Source organism: Triticum urartu, chromosome 3A, assembly GCF_056163025.1.
Source record: "Triticum urartu cultivar PI428250 chromosome 3A, HENAU_Tu73, whole genome shotgun sequence".
NCBI lineage: Eukaryota > Viridiplantae > Streptophyta > Magnoliopsida > Poales > Poaceae > Triticum > Triticum urartu.
In genome coordinates, this window is record NC_141875.1 from 661,634,203 (window position 1) to 661,657,032 (window position 22,830).

At 52.8% G+C, this 22,830-nt stretch overlaps 1 pseudogene; it reads right to left on the reverse strand.

Annotated features, from left to right (window-relative positions):
* The window catches only part of LOC125527906 (non-specific phospholipase C2-like), a 29,669-nt pseudogene extending 7,885 nt beyond the window's left edge, over positions 1-21,784 (reverse strand).
* Between the last annotated feature and the right edge of the window lie 1,046 nt (positions 21,785-22,830).

Consider the following 22,830-nt stretch of genomic DNA (forward strand, 5'->3'; position numbering starts at 1 on the left):
ACAACTCATATGAAGTGGATCAGGTATGTCTTTGTGTCGGATATCTGGCTTTCTGTATTAGTCTTCTTTGTGTAAGTCGACTGACTTTCGTCCTGTCCGTTGTCCTCCAGGCTACCACTGAGATGTACTCGACGCCCAACGGGGCACAAGGGCCGACCGAGGAAGGTGAGGGGAGCGGAGGCGAGAGCGGGGACGACCAGGTCGAGTGGGAGTCCGACGGTGAGGGAGAGGAGGGCGACGACATCTTCTCCAGTGAGGAGGAGGAGGAGGCTGAACCCTCCCGCCCGGAGGGACGGTCCAAGCTCGCCCACGATCCAGCGCAGGAACGTGGCAAGGCGGCCGCTCCTGTTGGGCAGTCGTCGAAACGCCCTCGGACTTCTTCTCCTCCGCCGACCGGGAAGGCTCCCAAGCACCCACGAACGGCGCCATCTAAGCCGCCCAAGGCCTTGCCCAAGATGAAGATAGTTGTTCCCACCATTTCGGGGTAACAACAACACTTGCTTTCCTTTGTCGACTGTGGACGGATCCTTGGTCGATTCACTAGGCCAACTGACTAACTTTCGAGATTTGCAGTGGTGCAACTTCTGAGGTCTCCGCCAGGAACGACGACCAAGAGATGGAGGACGCTGTCACCTCCAACCCTGGTACGATCACTGCCGTCCTGCTTACGAGTCGACTGAAGCGTTGGTCGATTGAATGTTTTCCTTGCAGCTCCTCCTCATGTTATCGACCTCCCGGACAACGACGACAACACACCACTGAGGGTGAAGAGGAAGAAGAAGGTGTTGGCTGGCAAGACTCCGCAATCCACTCCCGCGCCTGAGGCTGCAGTTCGGGATGATGGCGAACCCACTCGGGCTTCCGTGACTTTCGCTGTTCCTTTGACGAGTGTGCAGCCTTCAGCGTCGACTGCAGATCCATCTTCGCTTTTTGCTGCGTACCCCGTCCCTGAGGACCAAGCGGCTGCTGCGAAGGAGGCTGTACGCCAGGCTGGAGTCATGATGGAGCAGGTAAAAGTGGCTCGGGAGGCTTGCCAGGTGGCTTACGACGCAAGCTCGGCTCTTCAGAGCAATGTCCAGGTCAGTCGACTTCAACACTTGGTCTGTTTTGGTATGTTCTTTGAAGAATCTCTTTTCTGAAGATCTTTAAGTTCGTACACCCACTGGGTGTTTTTTTTGGATGAGTGGGGGCACGCTAAGTGCACCCACTGGGTGTAGTCCCCGAGACTACGGTCGACTGCTGGCGGTCGGCTGTAGTCTTTAAATTGAGTCGTAGTTGAGTTTCTTCGCTCTGTCTGATCGGGCCATGTCGAATGGAAGTCGACTGCGGGCAGTCGACGTCTTTCTCTTTTTTTTTACTGGGTGTAGGCTTATTGTCTCTCAGCTGCTCGGAAGCAACTTGTCTTTGACTCAACTTCAGGGGTCGGTCGGGCGGGATAGGAACCGGTGGGGGCACGCTAAGTGCACCCACTGGGTGTAGTCCCCGAGACTATGGTGGACTGCTGGCAGTCGACCGTAGTCTTAGTATTTATTGTCTTTGTTGCTCTTCTTCTTCTTTTTTACTGAGATTGCAACTCCTCCCCTTCGACTTCAGAAGTCTTGTGATCTTGGAACCCGCTTGGCTGACCTGGACAAGCAGCAAATTCAAATGAACCTCGATCTGGAGCTGGCCAGGACGGAGCTGCAGAAGGTCAGAGACGGCGCCGCAGGTAAGACGCCTTTGTCGACTGGTTAGTTTTCAGGCTTGAGTATCTCTTCGCTTTCTCTGACTCAATCATCATTTTTGCAGAAAAACTGAAAGAAGCTCTGGCGAAGAAGGATCAGGACTTGGCTGTTGCCCGTAAGGAGGCTGATGACAAGACCGCTCTGGCCGCGCAGAAGCTGGCTTCGGTCGACCAATTAGAAGGGGAGAACACCAAGTTGAAGACCGCTCTGAAGGAAGCCAACAGGGAGTGTTCGCGTTGGAAGAAGGAGCACCTCACCCTGAGCGAGAAGATGGAAAGCATCGCTCGCAGGAGAGACGACCTGGAGAGCTACTTGAGGAGCTTTGCCAAGAAGCTGTACATCAAGCTCGAAGGTGCACAATCAGTTCCGACTGGTTCTTTTTGTGTCGACTCAGTTTTATGAAATTTGACTTATCCTTGGGTCATGCATGCAGAACTTTGCCAGAACATCGAAGAGGAGACCGGGCGGATCGAAACAGGTTTGGATCCAATCAACTCTCCGGTGCAAGACGAAGCTGCCATGAACCTGCTCCGACTGGAATCCCGCGTTGACGGCGTCGTGGATTACTTGGCTCGACTAAAGGTCGCCATGACGCGGATCGACCCGACGCTTTGGCCAGAGTCCACGCTCTAGAACGATCTCGAGTCTCTGATGACTCGACTCAACGGAATCCCTGACCGAGTGCAAGAGTGGAAGAAGTCTTCAGCTCGGTGTGGTGCCGACGTGGCTCTGTCTCTGGTCCGCGTCCATTGCAAGGAGGTGCGGGAGGAGAAGCTGGCCGCCATCCAAGTTGCCAACACGAGGAAGCACAACTTCCAGGACTTCATGGAGACATTTATTGCTGCTGCTACCCGCATCGCAGATGGGATCGACTTGGATGAGTTTGTCGCCCCTGCCAGTCCTCCTCCTCCTGAGGAATGAAAAAACTTGCCTCAGGATGCCGAGTGTATTTTGTAATCCGTTAAACTCTGCCTTAAATTTGTCTCGGAATGCCGAGTGGAAGTGTAACAGTTAAACTCTGCCGAGCTGTGGGCTCGAGTACTTTGATCTGAGGTCTCTCGGATATTTTAGGCTTTATTTGAACTTGATTTGTCGTTGAATCTCTTTGTGGATGACCCGTCGAGTGGGATTTGATCTTCACTCGAAATAACTTTGTGTCTGTGGTGCAGCTCCGAAGGAGAAGGTGGCGGTCGACCTGCCCCTCGTCGTCCTTGGGAAATGAGAAGTGTTTCATACTTAGGTGAGTGCGGGACTGCAGCTAAGCCCCCGAGTGGGAGGTTTGCTCTCCACTCGGTAGGATTTTCCAAACTTAGGCGAGTGCTGACCGCAGCTAAGTCTCTTCGTAAGAGAACTTAGGCGAGTGCTGGACTGCAGCTAAGCCCCCGAGTGGGAGGTTTGCTCTCCACTCGGTAGGATTTTCAAACTTAGGCGAGTGCTGACCGCAGCTAAGTCTCTTCGTAGGAGAACTTAGGCGAGTGCTGGACTGCAGCTAAGCCTCCGAGTGGGAGGTTTGCTCTCCACTTGGTAGGATTTTTCAAACTTAGGCGAGTGCTGACCGCAGCTAAGTCTCTTCGTAGGAGAACTTAGGCGAGTGCTGGACTGCAGCTAAGCCCCCGAGTGGGAGGTTTGCTCTCCACTCGGTAGGATTTTCAAACTTAGGCGAGTGCTGACCGCAGCTAAGTCTCTTCGTAGGAGAACTTAGGCGAGTGCTGGACTGCAGCTAAGCCTCCGAGTGGGAGGTTTGCTCTCCACTCGGTAGGATTTTTCAAACTTAGGCGAGTGCTGACCGCAGCTAAGTCTCTTCGTAGGAGAACTTAGGCGAGTGCTGGACTGCAGCTAAGCCCCCGAGTGGGAGGTTTGCTCTCCACTCGGTAGGATTTTTCAAACTTAGGCGAGTGCTGACCGCAGCTAAGTCTCTTCGTAAGAGAACTTAGGCGAGTGCTGGACTGCAGCTAAGCCTCCGAGTGGGAGGTTTGCTCTCCACTCGGTAGGATTTTCAAACTTAGGCGAGTGCTGACCGCAGCTAAGTTTCTTCGTAGGAGAACTTAGGCGAGTGCTGGACTGCAGCTAAGCCTCCGAGTGGGAGGTTTGCTCTCCACTCGGTAAGATTTTTCAAACTTAGGCGAGTGCTGACCGCAGCTAAGTCTCTTCGTAGGAGAACTTAGGCGAGTGCTGGACTGCAGCTAAGCCCCCGAGTGGGAGGTTTGCTCTCCACTCGGTAGGATTTTTCAAACTTAGGCGAGTGCTGACCGCAACTAAGTCTCTTCGTAGAAGAACTTAGGCGAGTGCTGGACTGCAGCTAAGCCCCCGAGTGGGAGGTTTGCTCTCCACTCGGTAGGATTTTTTTTTGAACTTAGGCGAAACGGGTTCGCGGCTAAGTCACCCACTGGGGGTTCTCGTATGTAAACAGAAGTGACAGCAATCATTGGGACACTCTTGACTTTGATAAAAATGAACTGCGGAAGTTTCTCTTATTACATCTTTATGGGAAGGAACTTAAGTATAAAAGGGGCGGAGTAGTTCCGCATTCCAAGCTCGCGGCTCGTCAATCTGGCGATCAACATTGTAGAGGTGATATGCTCCGTTGTGGAGGACTCTGGTGATGATGAAGGGGCCTTACCAAGTAGGAGCAAGCTTGTGTGGTTTCTGTTGATCCACTCGGAGGACCAAATCTCCTTCTTGGAAGGCTCGACTCTTCACATGTCGGGCATGGAATCGACGCAAGTCTTGCTGATAAATGGTCGATCTGATCATGGCCATCTCTCTTTCTTCTTCCAGGAGGTCTACTGCATCTTGCCGAGCCTGTTCTGCTTCATCTTCGGTGTAAAGCTCGACTCGGGGAGCGTTGTGAAGGAGATCACTTGGCAGAACGACTTCGGCTCCATAAACATGAAAGAATGGGGTTCTTCCAGTCGACCGGTTAGGGGTGGTCCTTAATCCCCACAGAACTGACGGAAGCTCGTCGACCCAGGCACCTGCTGCGTGCTTGAGATCACGCATTAGCCGAGGCTTTAGTCCTTTGAGGATCAGACCATTTGCTCTTTCAGCTTGTCCATTCGACTGGGGATGGGCGACTGACGCATAGTCGACACGAGTGCCTTGAAAGGCACAAAAGGCTTTGAACTGGTCTGAATCGAAGTTTGACCCATTGTCAGTGATGATGCTGTGAGGGACTCCATATCTGAATGTTAGTCCTCTGACGAAACTAATAGCAGTGCCAGCATCGAGGTTCTTGATGGGTTTAGCTTCAATCCACTTGGTAAACTTGTCGAATGCCACAAGCACATGGGTGAAACCGCTCCTGCCTGTTCTCAGAGGACTGACCATGTCCAGTCCCCAGACAGCGAAGGGCCAGACGAGTGGAATGGTCTTCAGGGCTGATGCGGGCTTGTGGGACATGTTGGAGTAGAACTGACACCCCTCACACTTGTCAACTATCTCCTTTGCCATCTCATTTGCTCTTGGCCAGTAAAATCCCGCCCGGTATGCTTTGGCCACAATGGTCCGGGAGGACGCATGGTGACCGCAGGTCCCCGAATGGATCTCATCAAGGATCATCTGACCTTCTTCCGGAGTTATGCACTTCTGACCGATTCCAGTCGCGCTTTCTCTGTACAACTGCCCCTTTATGACTGTGAAGGCCTTGGATCGGCGGACGATCTGTCGAGCCTCTTCCTCGTCCTCTGGGAGCTCTTTCCTTAGGATATACGCGATGTATAGTATCGTCCAGTCGGGAGTGATGGCCAAGACTTCCATGATCAGGTCGACCACAGCAGGAACTTCGACTTCAGTCGGATCTGTGGCACTTTTCGGTTGTGGGGCTTCTTCTGTGAAAGGATCCTCCTGGACTGACGGCGAGCGGATGTGCTCCAAAAACACATTGCTGGGAATGGCTTCTCTCTTGGAGCCTATCTTTGCCAGATCATCTGCTGCTTGATTTTTGAGTCGGGGGATGTGATGAAGCTCTAACCCCTCGAATTTATTTTCTAGCTTTCTCACTGCGTTGCAATAACCAGTCATAGCCGGGCTTCTGACGTCCCACTCCTTCATTACCTGATTAACCACCAAATCTGAGTCGCCGTAGACCATGAGGCGACGGACGCCGAGTGAAATGGCCATGCGCAACCCATACAGAAGTGCTTCATACTCTGCTTCATTGTTGGAGGAATCGAAGTGAATCTGGAGGACGTATCTGAGCTTTTCTCCTCGGGGGGAGACTAGAACTACCCCAGCACCGGAACCATTCAGCATCTTAGATCCATCGAAGAACATGGTCCAGTGCTCCGAGTGAACTTGAGTCGGAAGCTGCTGTTCAATCCACTCGGCGACGAAATCTGCGATTGCTTGGGACTTAATAGCCTTCTTTGCTTCAAACCTGATATCTAAGGGAAGGAGTTCAATCGCCCACTTGGCCACTCGACCAGTTGTATCTCTGTTATGCAGTATCTCTGACAGTGGGGCGTCGCTGACGACTGTAATGGAGTGGTCAGAGAAGTAATGTGCAACCTTCTTCGTGGTCATGTAAATCCCATATACAAGCTTCTGGTAGTGAGGGTATCTTTGTTTTGAAGGGGTCAAAACTTCAGACAGATAATAGACTGGGCGCTGAACTCTGAAGGCCTTTCCTTCTTCTTCCCGCTCGACCGTGAGTACTGTACTGACAACTTGTCCCGTGGCCGCAATGTACAGCAGCAGAGGCTCTTTGCTGATTGGGGCAGCAAGCACCGGCTGGGTGGAGAGCAGAGCTTTAAGTTCTGCAAACGCTGCGTCAGCTTCTGGAGTCCACTCGAACTTGTCAGACTTCTTCATCAGTCGGTAGAGAGGCAACGCCTTTTCACCGAGGCGAGAAATGAATCGACTTAAAGCGGCCAAGCAGCCTGGAAGCTTTTGGACATCGTGCACGCGTACAGGACGCTTCATCCGGAGTATGGTGCCAATTTTCTCAGGATTGGCGTCGATCCCTCGTTCGGAAACGAGAAAACCGAGTAACTTTCCGCCTGGAACTCCGAATGTGCATTTTGATGGATTGAGCTTGATATCATACCTCCTGAGGTTGGCAAAGGTTTCGGCAAGGTCAGCTCGCAGGTCGGAACCTTTGCGTGACTTGACCACAATATCATCCATGTATGCCTCCACATTCCGACTGATTTGAGTGAGTAAACACTTCTGAATCATTCTCATGAACATGGCTCCGGCGTTCTTGAGGCCGAACGGCATAGTGACATAACAGAAGCATCCGAATGGGGTGATGAAAGCTGTTTTGATTTCGTCGGGTCCATACAGACGGATCTGATGGTACCCGGAATAAGCATCTAGAAAAGACAATCTCTCGCACCCCGCAGTCGAGTCGACTATTTGGTCGATGCGAGGGAGAGGAAAATGATCTTTCGGGCAGGCCCGATTGATATGTTTGAAATCAATGCACATGCGAAGTGACTTGTCCTTCTTGGGGACCATGACGACATTGGCGAGCCACTCGGAGTGGTAAATTTCTCGGATGAACTCTGCTGCTAAGAGCCGAGCCACCTCCTCGCCAATGGCTTGCTTCTTCTGGACGGCGGACCGTCGAAGATGTTCCTTCACAAGCTTGAATTTTGGGTCGACCCGTAGACGGTGCTCAGCCAGCCCCCTGGGAACTCCAGGCATGTCGGAGGGTTTCCATGCGAAGATGTCCCAGTTCTCACGGAGGAGCTGGATGAGCGCTTCTTCCTATTTGGAGTCAAGCGTCGTTGAGATGTGAGTCGGGGCAGCATCGGGGTCGGTCGGGTGAATGTCGACTGTTTTTGTTTCACCGGACGACTGAAAAGCTGATTCTGAAGCAGGCTTCTTGGCTCGTAGCAACTCGCTTGGGTCGGCAGGCTTTTGGTACTCTTGCAGCTCGACCACTGCCATCTGAGCATCTGCAATCTTTGAGCCCTTCTGAAAGCACTCTTCCGCCTTCTTCCGATTGCCTGTGACAGTGATCACACCTTTGGGGCCAGGCATCTTCAGTTTGAGGTACACGTAACATGGCCGGGCCATGAAGCGTGCGTAAGCTGGCCTGCCCAAAATGGCGTGATAAGCACTTTGGAAGTCCACGACCTCGAATGTCAACTTTTCCTTGCGGTAATTCTTTGAATCACCGAAAGCCACATCAAGAGCGATCTGGCCGAGTGATTGGGATTTCTTCCCAGGAATGACTCCATGGAAACTCATGTTACTGATGCTGAGTCTGGACATCGGAATGCCCATTCCTTTCAATGTTTCAGCATACAGTATGTTCAGGCCACTGCCTCCATCCATCAGGACTTTAGTCAGTCGAGTGCCTTCAACAATTGGGTCGACCACCAAAGCTTGCCTCCCAGGGGTGGCAATGTGTGTCGGGTGATCAGACTGGTCGAATGTGATGGCAGTCTGAGACCACTTCAGGTAACTGGGTGTTGCCGGGGCAACCATGTTCACCTCTCGGTTAATGACTTTCAGTCGACTTTTGCTTTCGACATCGGCAAAAATCATCAGGGTGGAATTGACTTGGGGGTATCCATCGTCACTGTCTTCCTTGTCCTCGACTCTGTCCGACTCTTTTTCCTTATCCTTGGACTGTTTTCCTTGGAACTACTGGATCAGGAGCCGGCACTGTCGAGTGGTATGCTTTGGGTAAATAAAATTACCCTCTTCATCCTTCTTGGTGTGGATGTGACATGGCAGATCCAAAACATCATTTCCGTCTTGATCCTTGACTTTTTTGGGCTTCCAGGTGCCCTTGGGTTTTCCCTTGAAGTTTCCCTGGGCTACGGCCAGGGCCTCTCCAGGAGCGGCTGGCTCGGCCTTCCGCTTCTGCTTCCGACTGGAATTGCCTCCAGTTTCCTGGGCGATTGCTTTCTTCTTGCCACTCCGGAGTCGATCTTCGTCTTCCCCGTTAGCATACTTGGTGGCAATCTCCATCATCCGATTCAGAGACATCTCTCCAGTTCGACCGAACTTCAGATTCAACTCTCTATATTTAACACCTTCCTTGAAGGCACAAACTGCTTGATGGTCTGGCACGTTCTCAACCGAGTGATGCAGCATGATCCACCTCTGGATGTATTCCCTCAGAGTTTCATTCGGCTTCTGCACGCAAGACCGCAGCTCGGTTAGGCCTGCAGGTCGCTTGCATGTTCCTTCAAAGGTTGTGATAAACACTCGGGAGAGGTCCTCCCAAGTGTAAATGCTGCTGGGTGCCAACTGATTTAGCCATGCTCTGGCCGAGCCCTCTAACATGAGAGGCAAATGCTTCATGGCCACCTCGTCATTGCCACCGCCAATCTGTACAGCCACTCGGTAATCTTTGAGCCAGGTGTCAGGCTTAGATTCACCGGTGAACTTGCCGATTCCAGTCGCCAACCTGAAATTGGGAGGTATCACTGCGGCTCTAATGGCTCGACTGAAACACTCTGGCCCTGAAGCGCGTACTCTGCTGCTGGCAGGCGCATCTCTGTTGTGGCCTTCTCGATGAGCTCTGTTCCTGTCAACCAAGCCTTGAACGAGGATGGATCTCGCATCAAAGCCTGGGTCTCTGGGGTCGACTAGAATCCTCTGCCCAACACTACGAGGGCATCTGTCATCTTGCCGTCGAGGCGCATATGACCCACTCCTCGGGGGAGGGGTTGGCACTCGACGTCGATCATCACGGTCGAATCGGTGATCATATTGTTCATTCCTCCTGTACTGATCATGCTGGCCACCATGTCCCTCACGCCTCGGGGGCGATCTCGGGCTGTGAGCTGACTCGACTGTATCTGTTGCGACAGACCGACTGTGGATCCTATTCCGCGACTGAGAGACTGCGGAATTCTGGTCTCCCGCCGCCCGGAGCAATGCTCTGATCTGTAACAAGCCCCTGCCAGCCTCCGACTGGGAGGGCTGAATCGATTCTGCTATACGGACCGCGGCGGCCAGATTCTGAACTGGGGTTCGATATACTTGCGTCGGCGGGAAGAGCTGGCGTCGACTAGACTCGGGAGCCCGCTGACGCGCTTGCTCGTCGAGTGCTCGCTGGAGATTCTCCAGTCGAGTGCGCTCGGCCAAGTTGGCCAAACGCGCGTCCTCCAAGGCTCGGGCCTCGGGGGTCTCTCCGACGATAGGAGTGCGGAGCGCGTCCATGTTCCGGCGGTGAGGCTCCTCTCGCTGCAATGATGTGAGAGGTTCGGGGAGATACTCATCGTGGGGATGCGACGGATCGCCCCCACCCGCGCCTCCATCGGTGCGAGGGAAACCGGGGGGACCGTGTGTTCCATCGACCGCCAGAACCTCAGCCGCTGGATCGCTGCTGTCGCACTCGGATGCGGTCTCCACGGAGCCAGTCGAACAGGCCGTAGAGGGATTCGACGGGCTCGATGGCCGCGACTTGCGGGGCCGCCGATTGGCGGGCCACGGCGTGCCTCACCCACCGTTGAAGTCTTGACCGACCGGAGCGCTTGCGCTGGTGGGAGACAGGGCGGGGAGACGATACGGGGGCCGACCCATATTGGGTCGACGGTTGCCGCAGGAGGACGCCACGAACGCATGCGCGGAAATGTGTCGCACCGTGGGCGGGGAGCGCGTCGATGTCGAGCGGTGCCTCCTGAAGCCAGGCGGAGTCGTCGACGATGAAGGTGAGCACGCCGAGACGGATCTTGCGGTCCTCCACCAAAACTCCGCAAGAAAACATGATCAAAGGGATCGAGAAAAATCACAACTTCTCCAACTAAGCGCTAAGATTCCCGCCCCACGGTGGGCGCCAACTGTCGTGGTTCTAACTCTGACAGTGATGTAGGGGGGTGAGTATGGAGAGGCTAGATCCTAGCTATTGGGAAGTCATTACACGCGAGGTTTACGAGTTCAGGCCCTTCTCGGAGGAAGTAATAGCCCTACGTCTCGGAGCCCGGAGGCGGTCGACTGGATTATGCGTGTTTAGATTACAGGGGTGCGAACCCTTCCTACTGAGGAGGGGGGTGGCTTATATAGAGTTCGCCGGCCCCCTCCTGCCCTCAGTACTGCAGGGTTTTAAAGTACATTTAAGATGGGGCGTTACTGGTAACGCCTCTAATAAAGTGATGTAATGACCATGAAGACTACTTAACAGCTGACCGTTTGCCTACGGAGTGACTGTAGATCTCCTGGCAGTCGAGTGAATAGCTTCATGGTCGAGTGGTAGCTTCTTGGTCGAGTGTCTTGAACCCGTCGAGTGGAGTACCTTCAAGTCGATTGATGGGTGATTTCTTCTAGGGATGTCCTTGGGTAGGACTCTTTGGGACGGGTCCGTGCTCCTACCCCAGGTACATAGCTTCATCAGACAGTACTGCCCTTATAGATTTTCGGCAGACCGGGCAAGTATGGTCAGAAAGATATTCCTGATGTGATCGATGGGTTGATTGAATGGGCATAACCCCTGAGGGCGGCATGGCCGACGGCTGTGCGTAGCCCCCGAGTGATGCTCGAAGGAGGCAAGCTTGCTACAGAATGTGATATGAGGTTTGATCATATGAGTAACTTAGTCGCTCCCATGTTGGGGGTGTAGAGGTAAAGACATGTCCAACCGATGGTGACGCGCGAGGTGGTTAAGGGGCGATGATGTGTACAACCGAGTGACGACGCGCGGGGCGATCGAGTGGTGAAGACATGCAGATCCGAGTGGCGACGCGCGGGGCGGCCGAGTGGTGAAGACGTGCATAACCAAGTGGCAACGCGCGGGGTGGCCGAGTGGTGAAGACGTGCACAACCGAGTGGCAATGCGCGGGGCAGCCGAGTGGCGAAGGCATGTACAACCGAGAGGCGACGCGCGGAGCGGCCAAGTGGTGAAGACGTGCACAATCGAGTGGCGATGTGCGGGACGGCCGAGTGAGGATGCACGAGGTGGCCGAGTGAAGGATTACGTGTCCAGCCAACGGGTGACGCGCGGGGCGGCCGTGTGGTGAAGGCATGCACAACTGAGAGGCGACGCGCGGAGCGACCAAGCGGTGAAGACGTGCGCAACCGAGTGGTGACGTGCGGGACGGCCGAGTGAAGATACGTGAGGTGGCCGAGTGAAGGACTACGTGTCCAGCCAAGTGGATGAAATTGTCTTCGAAGGAGTTAGCCAGATGCTTTTGAAGTTAATGTAGCGACGAGGATGATGTAGTGTGGTTGCGATGCAACAAGACCGGCGTGACAACTGAGTCTGAGTAGGAATGAAGATGGCGCGCAGAGCGTCTAGGTGATTATAAAACTTGTCAAAGTGGTGGGTCGAATGCACTTGTTGAAGTGAAGGATCTAACTGGTGATGAAGCACTCGACCACTCAGGAGAGTGTCATTCCAAAAGAGTTGCAGCCCCCGAGTGCGGCGTAGCTCCCGAGCGTACTACAGGCTTCAACAACGGACATGTCGGAATACGGGAAATATAGTGTTGAATGGATAATTTGCAATCCATCGAGTCGGACTCGGGTAAGGATGAGGAGAAATTTCCGAGTGATGCTCGAAAGAGGCAAACTCGCAAAAGAGTGAAATGTGCAATTTAATTATAAAAGGGACTTATCAGTCTCATGCCTGACGAGGTCTATGTCATTGATATGATGAAGAGGATTCCTCTGAGGGGTTGGCCAAATGTGTTTGAAGCCAACAGGTGACAAGGTCGGTGTTGTGGTGCGCTAGGACCGGTACGGTGACCGAGTCCGAGCAGCGATGAAGTTGGCGCATAGGGCCGTCGAGTGATCGCATAACTTGTGTAAAAATGGCACAAGTCAACGAAATAATTTCTCGAGGAAATTTGACGTGTGCTGAAATGATTTGTGTTTATAACACCCATAGACACCCGCTGGGAGTGCAAGTGACTTGCTGGTTAACCGCAAGAGTCTGAAAGAGCGAAGGATCCGTTCGAACTTGTCGAAGTGACGGATCCGACTGAACTCATTAGAATACTGGCTCAAATAAAGTGGAAGTGTAGTGTTTCGACTGAGTTGCAGCCTCGGAGGACCGATGCAAACTCGAAATGAAGAACGACACATGGTGTTCGTGAATAATGTATGCGAAAAAATGGAAGCTGGACTCGTGAGTCACATTACCAGTACTAAGCAAGTATGTGAAAATAAACAGCCGAGCGTAGAGGTACACTCGATGGCGTGGCCCCCGAGTGGACGTGATGTGTGAATTACGGGATACTCGGGAAGACGGAAATAACAGAATGTAAAATGACTTAGCTGTCTGAAGGCGCGCGAGTGGCCGAGTGGTGATGAGGCGACCAACCGAGCGGCGACGCGCGGGGCGGCCGAGTAGTGACGAGGCGATGGTGACAGTCGACTTTCGTCTCGGTGTCCTTGCAGATAGGGATGGAGCGCACATTATACTTGTGATGCAGCTCCTTGAATTAGAGGTTTGCTCTTGTCTCAGTTGGATTTTGGCTACTTAGGCGAGTCCTTGGACTGCAGCTAAGCCTCCGAGTGGGAGGCTTGCTCTCCACTCGGTAGGATTTCAAACACTTAGGCGAGTACTGGACTGCAGCTAAGCCCCCGAGTGGGAGGTTTGCTCTCCACTCGATAGGATTTTTTCAAACTTAGGCGAGTACTGGACTGCAGCTAAGCCCCCGAGTGGGAGGATTGCTCTCCACTCGGTAGGATTTTTTTCAAACTTAGGCGAGTACTGGACTGCAGCTAAGCCCCCGAGTGGAAGGTTTGCTCTCCACTCGGTGGGAATTTTTTTTCAAACTTAGGCGAGTACTGGACTGCAGCTAAGCCCCCAAGTGGGAGGTTTGCTCTCCGCTCGGTAGGATTTTTTTTTACTTAGGCGAGTACTGGACTGCAGCTAAGCCCCAAGTGGGAGGTTTGCTCTCCACTCGGTAGGATTTTTTTTTACTTAGGCGAGTACTGGACTGCAGCTAAGCCCCCAAGTGGGAGGTTTGCTCTCCACTCGGTAGGATTTCTTGAACTTAGGCGAAACAGATTCGCAGCTAAGTCACCCACTGGGGGATTTTGGTGACGGCGACGCGCGGGGCGGCCGGGTGGTGATCAGGTGACCAACCGATGGCGACGCGCGAGGCGGCCGAGTGGTTATGAGGTGACCAACCAAGTGGCGACGCGCGGGGCGGCCGAGTGGTTATGAGGTGACCAACCGAGTGGCGACGCGCGGGGCGGCCGAGTGGTTATGAGGTGACCAACCGAGTGGCGACGCGCGGGGCGGCCGAGTGGTTATGAGGTGACCAACCGATGGTGATGCGTGGGGCGGCCGAGTGGTTATGAGGTGACCAACCGATGACGACGCGCGGGGCGGCCGAGTGGTTATGAGGTGACCAACCGATGGCGACGCGCGGGGCGGCCGAGTGGTTATGAGGTGACCAACCGATGGCGACGCGCGGGGCGGCCGAGTGGTTATGAGGTGACCAACCGATGGCGACGCGCGGGGCGGCCGAGTGGTTATGAGGTGACCAACCGATGGCGACGCGCGGGGCGGCCGAGTGGTTATGAGGTGACCAACCAAATGGCGACGCGCGGGGCGGTCGAGTGGTTATGAGGTGACCAACCGATGGCGACGCGCGGGGCGGCCGAGTGGTTATGAGGTGACCAACCGATGGCGACGCGCGGGGCGGCCGAGTGGTTATGAGGTGACCAACCGAGTGGCGACGCGCGGGGCGGCCGAATGGTTATGAGGTGACCAACTGAGTGGTTGTGGATGACGTTTTCTTTGGTTTCATCTTTGTCGAGTGCCTCCATCACGGAGGCTGCTGCGGGGTGACGGACACCGCGTTCGGAGGAGCCGTATGTGAGGGTTCGTCGATAACGTTGCAGATAAGGCTGAAGACTATGACAAGCTGGACGACGCCGGTGGCCGTGTGCGGAGGTTCAATAACGGCCTCGCAGACGAAGCCAGAGACGGCGACGAGACGGACGGCGCCGATGGCCGCACGCTGAAGCCAACCAACCGTGTAATCGACACGTTAATTGTCTAGAGTGCAAAAATCATCTCCGGTCTGGCTGGCCGAGTGAACCAGTTCGTTAACCGGCCGAGTGAAATGGTCAATCGGTCGAGTGAACCACAGCTAGGCAGCAATCCGGTCGCCACGCCATCTGCCGAGTGGAATAAATGATGAGTCGACGGGGCGACGTTATTCGTCTCAGTGCCTGCAAGTTAGCAAGTACATCTACACCTACAAATATATTTTGTTGTATCAGCGCTTCCCTGCAAGTTAGCAAGTATAGCCAGCATAGCCGCCGAGTTAACGGCATGCATGCATGCACCAATTAACTAGCGCTGAAGCAACGCACTTTTGGCCGCAATAATTAGGTAACTGACGTTGTAAATCCTCACCAATTGGCCGCTTAATGAGGCAATTATACCTTGACAAAGCGGAGCCAGCGGGGTTGCCTATTGGTGGGACTCGTCCTTCCGTTTCCTTGTTTTTCCCTGCATGCAGTTAATTGATTGAGGAAACAACCAACGTTATGCATGCACTTATCAGGCGTTGACTCCTTTAATTCGGATGAAGGGCCATTGCTTGCGGATCGAGGCCGTTTCCTAGGCCGTCGCTGCAGCGCACCCCCGCCACCGAGACCGTCGCCGGCGACCGGCGCCGGAGGAAGAAGCACTGTACGCCTACGCTGCGTCGGCCCTGCGCCTCCACTGCGGAGGTCGTCGCCGAGCAGCCGCGAACACGAGGCCGAAGTCGACGACGAGGCGAACGGCTCCGGCGGCCGTGCGTGACGACGACGCCGGTGGTCGTGCGTGACCATGAAGAGGCGGACGACGCCGGTGGACGTGTGTGGAGGCGCAGTTGGTGGTGCCGAGGTCAGGGACGACGATGAAGCGATCGGTGCCGATGGCCGTGCGTGGAGGCGCAGTCGGTTTACTGCTTTCACGCCGTCGTTGCTGCTATTGGCGATGTCCAGAACGCCGATTCAGGTGGTCAGCTCACGCAGACGTGAGGCAAGTCAACCTGAAGGTGGATGGTTCTCCTTGTATGTGCTTGGATGGATGTTTGTTTCCTCTGTTTGCCATGCTTTGCTCGTGCATGTACATACAAAAGAAAAAACAACCATTGTTAGATTAATGATCGATTGTAAAGAACAAGATAGTATGGAATGGGACTTCCTAATCTCTCTGTACGGAGAGTGTCATGTCTCTCCTGTGGATGGAGTGATGTCCGGAGCATCCTGGATCGAACCCTCCATTGATGATTGTTGATCGACGGACGAAGATCGAAGAAATAAAACCATTTGCATCATGACTCGATAGACGCCATGCCCCACGGTGGGCGCCAACTGTCGTGGTAACGATTCCGACAATAAGAGAGGGGTAGGATAAGGGAGCATGATCTATCGAGATGCATATGGGTGACACGGTGGTTTTAGCGAGTTCGGGCCTCTCATGGTGGAGATAACAACCCTATGTCCCGTGCTCCGGAGAGGCTTTGTTTTATCTGAGTATGTATCCGGAGATTACAATGTATGCGAGAGAAGAGAACGGATCCCCATGCCTGAGCTAAGTCCCGAGACTAGAAAGAGAGAGAGAGAGAGATGAAAAAAGAGAGCCCCCTCGTCTAGTGATGGGGGGTGGCTTATATAGAGTGCGCCACCCCCTCACCCCTTATGTTACACGGTGGAGCATCAATGCCATAATGCCTGCCCACTACAAAACCGTCATGCTGATTGTTGGTCTTTGCATATCCGAGTGAGTTACATGGTCGAGTGGAATGAGCTCGTCGAGTGAAGTGCCGTGCTCCGAGTGGTGATCGCCGCCCGAGTGACTTTCAAGTCGCGGTACATCTAGACGGCGATCTGGCCCAGGGGCCCAGTACAAAGTATACGGTGTCCATGGGTAGGGCCTTTAGGTCAGGCCTGTTACCCTACCCCTAATACATGTCCTCGTCAGGAGAGGCGCCAGATCCTGCGCCCGCTGACTCGACACGTTGGGAAAATTCATATCCCGACGAGGCCTTAGCAGGCGCCACGCCGCCGCGTCGTGCGCGCGGGCTGCCTACTCTGCGGTGTCGAAGCTGCCGATGACGAGACGTTTCTCGCGAAACCAGATCTCAGCGGAGAAGCCGCCGGAGCGGCACTCGCGGACTCCGCGAAAATCCGAAGCGCCCAGGCGGCGGGTCGACATGATGTCGCAGAGGCGGCGAGAGTGGGGCGGCCGACAGAATGTGAAGGGAGCGCCTTCTTTATAGCGAGGGCCGGCCGCGGCGCGCGCGCGAACCTTTCCCGCGCACTGGAGCGCCAAAACCAGCGCGTGCTAGGCCGCTTTCCCCCGCGCGTGCGAACCTTTCCCGCGCGCTGGAGCGCCAAAACCAGGGCGACGGCAACACGCGCGGTCATGAAATGGGGCGGCCTGTTGGGCGCACTGCCGATCCAAAACTAAAAGAGGGCGGACGGCGGGCGGACGACCGATCCAAACGGACAAAAAGCGGACAAAAACGCCGTCCGTTTGGGTCGGCCCGTTGGAGTTGCTCTAATTGCTAATTAAATGTATTAATCCTTCACTTCTGAAATTGGGACCTCTCCTCTCATTCCAATTCTTATTTCTTAGTCCAATTGAATTCATCTATCGCTGCAGTACATGCATACAAAAGTAAGTTAAAACAGGGAGGGCTTTTCGGTAGGGGGCTGCTACGCGTCAGCCGCGGATAACTAGAATACATCCACCGCTTGACTGGCCGTTGGATTGATGCAGGGAGCCATCCGATCTACTCACCAATGTGCGTCACCTCTCTTGCAACAAGAGTAATGTTGCAGAAACATTTCTAACATACGTGATGTTGTAAAAACCTTTGCAACAGAGGTGATGTTGCAGTTTTTCTTTTTGCAACAAAGGTCTTGTTACAGAAATATTTTGCAACAAGATTTCTTTTTTTGCAATAGAGGACTTGTTGCAGAATTTTTTCGCAACATAGTTCTTGTTGCAAAAATATTTTTGCAACAAAGGTGATGTTGCAGAATTCTTTTTTCCCAGGCAGAGGCGGCGAACTGGTAATCAGCGGCAGCACACATGCCGGCAACACGGGACGAACAGTGAGGTGCAAAGAAGGGCTGGGTATGAGCAGATCCAAGCGGTGGCGGCCATGCACAGCTCGACAACGGCGATAGAGTCCGGCGACGGGCGAGCCCGATCGCTTCCATGGAGCTTCGAGCCAGCATCGGTGATGTCGCAAGGGTGGTGTCGTTAGATACGGCGGCGCGGCGAGTGGAGCGAGAGGAAGATAGGGAGCGGCAGCGAGTACCTCGGCTGCGCGGGCAACAACCATCAAGGATCTAGATCCTGCAACACACAAGCTGTTGCAGTGGGCAAACTGCAACAAGAGCTCAGTTGCAAAAACACAAGAGATGATTCTAAGTGAGCCTCACAGGACACGCGTCGTGCGTACGAGACGGCGGACGCCCACTTGCGATCCGCTGGCTGAAGGCGAGCGTTTTCCTTTTCGGTATGAGATTGTTTACAAACTTCTCAAATTGGTTTGGTGCTAATTCTTCCTATTGCAAGAGCCAGTGTTGAGAGGGTCTTTTCATCAATGAATTATACATAGAAAAAACAAGCTGAGAAACATGATGGGGCAAAAATACTTGAATGATTGCTTGGTTACATTCATTGAAAGGGAATTCTTCTTGCAAGTCAAGGACGAGGACATCATCACTTATGTTCAGACCATCAAGGATAGCAAAGTTATCCCGTAATTTCTAAGGTTTCTTATCATTTGATATTTTCTATTCTCTATATATTTAGATTTTGTCACAATATGTTGAACAATTTGTCAGTGAAATATCTTCTTTTTTGTAGTAGGGTTTTGTTGAGGCATGCATGCGTGATTATAGATGGTTTCTTTGCCTATAATCCTGGTTTTGCTGAAGTGTTCATTTCCGATCCGGATTGGCATCTGTATGAAGGAAAGATGAATCATGGGCTATTGATTAAGGTTGCACCCTAAATACCATTTTATAATGTTTAACAGGTAAAATAACATCATATTTAGATTTGGCATATTTTTCTAATCAAATTCCATATAAAACATGTTAAAACTGAAGTTATGATTTAAAAAATATGGGTATTTTTAAACAACATTTGATATCTAATGGAGGTTGATTAAACCAATTATCAGGGGTTTCCACCAGAAGCAAAAATCTGACTTATAACTGGCTTATGGTAATGATTACCAAAAACATCAGGGAGTTTTTTTTTCAAAGGTAAAAATCCGACTTAAAATTGATTGTAGATTGATTATCAGAAACATCAAGGGGCTTTCTGCAAAATAGCATGAAAGACCAAGATAGGTATAGATATGTTGAACAACACCAAGTTATGATCAATTTTTATGCATATAATATATTTTGCGTTATCTTTTATACTCTCTCCGTCCCAAAATAAGTGTCTGAACTTGGTATATTTTATAACTAGTAGTACAATATGTTTCTATAATTGGTTACACGCGCCAAAAGGAAGGCTATAGGCTTCCAAAGAATATTCAAAATTTGAATACACAGTCTTCAATTCCTGACCCGTCCCTGGCCACCACAAGGTCGACAGCGCGACGAGTGTAGAGCTTTAGATCCGGATCGGGGTCTAATGGAGAATATTATAGTGGAAACACGATGGTACGACAATGCGAGGGCGACGATTTCGCTGCAACATGATCTCTATTGCAAAAGTTTTCTGAAACATAACCTCTGTTGTAAAAGTTTTCTGAAATATAACCCATGTTGCAAAGTTTTTTTAATATGACCTCTGTTGCAAAAGTTCCTGTAACTTGCACTTTATCGTGAACGTGAAGGGCGTCACTTGGTCACTTGATGGCGCAGACCGACGGCTCACAACCCGATTGATCTTATAAAAAGATCAGCCAATGTACCCTAGAAAGAAAAGATCAGCCAATGAACACCTAGCACGTCATGAAATATTTCGAGCGGCCGGTGGGTGGAAAACTTTATTACCCCCTCCGTCCAAAAAGGTCTAAAAAAACATCTATTTTGATACGGAGCTAGTAGTTCGGTGTCCAAAACATTGACGAGGACTGCCCGTCAAAAAAAAACATTGACCAGGACTGGCCAAGTCACACACACGACGAATCAAGACGCATTTGCCGGGTACATAGAACAAGCATATCATCAATCATAATTAAAGTGATTAGTTAATACGCGACGTACACTGGGTTGTTGCTCGTGGCACCGGCGGAGGTGCCGGAGTGGACGAAGAGACGGTTGGGCATGGTGGCCGACGGCACAGATGCGAACCATCGGTCGCAGACGGCGAACTGCGCCACGAGCTCGGGCCCACCTCAATTCAAGGGTATGCATCTGAATACCCATTATTTTTGGCAAAAAAATTAGGTATATATAGCATATATACTGTGTCAGTATAAGAAAAAACGAAATTGGTACGCCAACATGCTTGGTAAACATTTATAAGCCCAAAACATAGGCTGGCCCAGTAGCCCACCTTCTCCTCGAGTCCACACCTTGGCCCAGAAGCGCATCGCCCGGATACATCGTCGCCAAAAAATAGATCGATCTATCAGACGCGAGATGAACCGGCACCTCCCCTCCGCTGCTCCGCCATAGCCGCATCCGCAGATCGCACACGAACTGCCGGGCCGCCGCCACAGCCACTGTGCCGGCCGGCCGGCAGGGCTGTTGCCGCCGTCGCCTGGCGCGCGTGCGCACGGCGCGCCGCCGGTCCGCCGCGACGAACCCCTCGCTTCCTCTCCCTGCATCCCTTCTGTTCTAAGCTCTGAATTTTCTCATCTCTGAACCTGAAGCACAGAAGCAGGCAACGACAACAGCGAACAGACCGCATTGATTCAGTTTCAAATACACAAGCACTGATTTTGTAAGGAACAACCAACTTCGAATTTCTGAATAATCTCATCTCTGAACCTGAAGTGGCACTGAATTCATTTTACAGGTTATGTCTCCTTTTTTTACTTCTGTAGGTTCTGTACTCTGATTTTGTAAGCAACAGGCACGGTTCTTCTCACTGTCCAGCAGGCTGCACTATTGCAGGAGCATAGTTTGGCTCCTAAGTAAGTATTTTCACCACTTGACTTTCTTATTGAATTATAGGTTAAGTAAAGACTAGTTTGCAGCCAATTATGAATTGTTTAGACATCAGAATGTGCAATTTTTCATTTAAGTTTGTGATGGGAAATTGTTTATACATTCTTGCAAGTTAAGGATGAGGACATCATCACTCATTTCCAGAGCATCAAGGATCACAAAGTTATCATGTAATTTGTAAGCTTTTTTTATCATTTACTATTTTCTATCCTCTATATATCTTAGATTTTGCCATGATATGTCGAACAATTTTTTACTTCTATATGTCAAACAATACCAAGTTATGATCATTTTTTATGAATATAATATATTATGTGATATCTTTTATATAGTTTAGAACTAGTACAATACGTTGTTATAATCAGTTTTACGCACCAAAAGGAAGGCTTTTTGCCTCGAAAAAAGTTTTCAAATTTTGAATACACGGTCTTGAATTCCTGGGCCCGTCCCTGGCTCCCGGTACACTGCGACGCTGTCGGGCGCGAACCCGTTCATGACGGCGTCCGTCATGTGGATGCCGCCGACGGAGTGGGCCTGCTGCACGAACCCGTTCATCCGTGGCGCGCCTGTGGCGTCGTCGGAGCCGAAGATCTGCTGCCTGATCTCCGGGTACGAGTGGCCCGGGTCCGGGTCGACAAACTGCGCTGCTTCGCCGAAGTAGACGCGCCCCTCCGAGGGGTCCGAGGTGTTTGCCGGGTTCCACTCGGCGCCCGTCACGCCGTCGATCGCTGGGTTCAGCCGCTTCATCCAGCCCAGCATATGGTCGAATGACCGGTTCTCCATCACCACCACCACCACCGTCTTGATCGGCCCGCTCATCCCCGCCATGGCGAAGGCGCCGGACGAGGCGAAGACGAGGAGCAGGGCCACCACGGCGGCCAGGAGCCGGCGGTGCGGCGTGGGAACCGTCATTGTCAGAGGACGAGGAATTTGGGGGAGCTCCGCTCGCGGACGGCTCGTTGCCTTGTGGGGTGAGTGCAGGGCTGGTGGATGTTGTCCTTTCTCGTGAACGGCGGTGGACATGTGGGCTAACATAAAATTGTTGTTCGTTAATTAATTATAAGGACGTCACTCCCCCACTAATCCCCTCAATAATGCGTTTTAAGTGCGGCACCTCCCCCCCAATTGCTCTTCTTTGGCAAACTCTAAGTAGAAGCATGCGCACGACTGTCTTAGAACAGCTCCAACGGGCGATCCAAACTATCCACAACCGCGCGTGTCTATCTGGATTGAAACATACCAAAACACCGATCCAACGCGCACGGATATAAACCCAAAACACGTTCTCTCGGTGTTCATTTGGATGCATTTCAGGTCTAAATTTGTGTTCGGTTTACATCCACGCAGACAAGAGAAGGACGCACTGCGCGTCCGCCGCGGGGCCATTTATCAGCCGCCCAACCACTGCATGCGGTCATATTAACCGCGGCCACCTACCTCGGGCCCGCTTGGCACTGGATGAAAGTTGTGGGTCGCCGTCCTTTTTAATGCAAGTGTGCGGGGGTCCGGCCTCATCCACTTCCCTTCCCCGTCCATATATGGCCACGCATACTCCTTCATCGACGACCGCAAAAACCCTAGCTCGACATGAGGTTGTACAGCAAGAGCAAGGGGAAGCTCTACCCCGGCGCCAGCTCGTCCTGCGCGCCTCCTCTGCCATCGCCGCTGGCTCGTCGACACGGCGGGCCGCCATGGGAAAGGGATATGTTGTACATCCCTGTGCACGAGGCGTGTTGGCACTGACAGTACCGCTAGCCGCTGCCCTATCCAAATGTTAACCTGCCCCATGGCTGGCATCTGGACTCGCACCGCATCCTGGTGCCTGCGATGCCGCGGTCGCCTAGGAGGTGGGCAGGCGCCGTGAGCTCCTGACGTCGGAGCAGCAGCGACTCCCAGAGGTCAAGCCGGAGGAGGATGAGGCAGCCTACCAAGCCATGCTGGAGGCAGCGGCGCAGCGCGCCCCAGAGGAGAGCGGGCGCGACAAGGACACGCACTGGGAGGGCCTGGAGGAGGCGCTCGCGTTGTCGGCGACCGGGGACGACGACACTCCCCGCCGCGGTCGGCGCTCCCCGAGCCCAAGGTCGAGACACCGCCCATG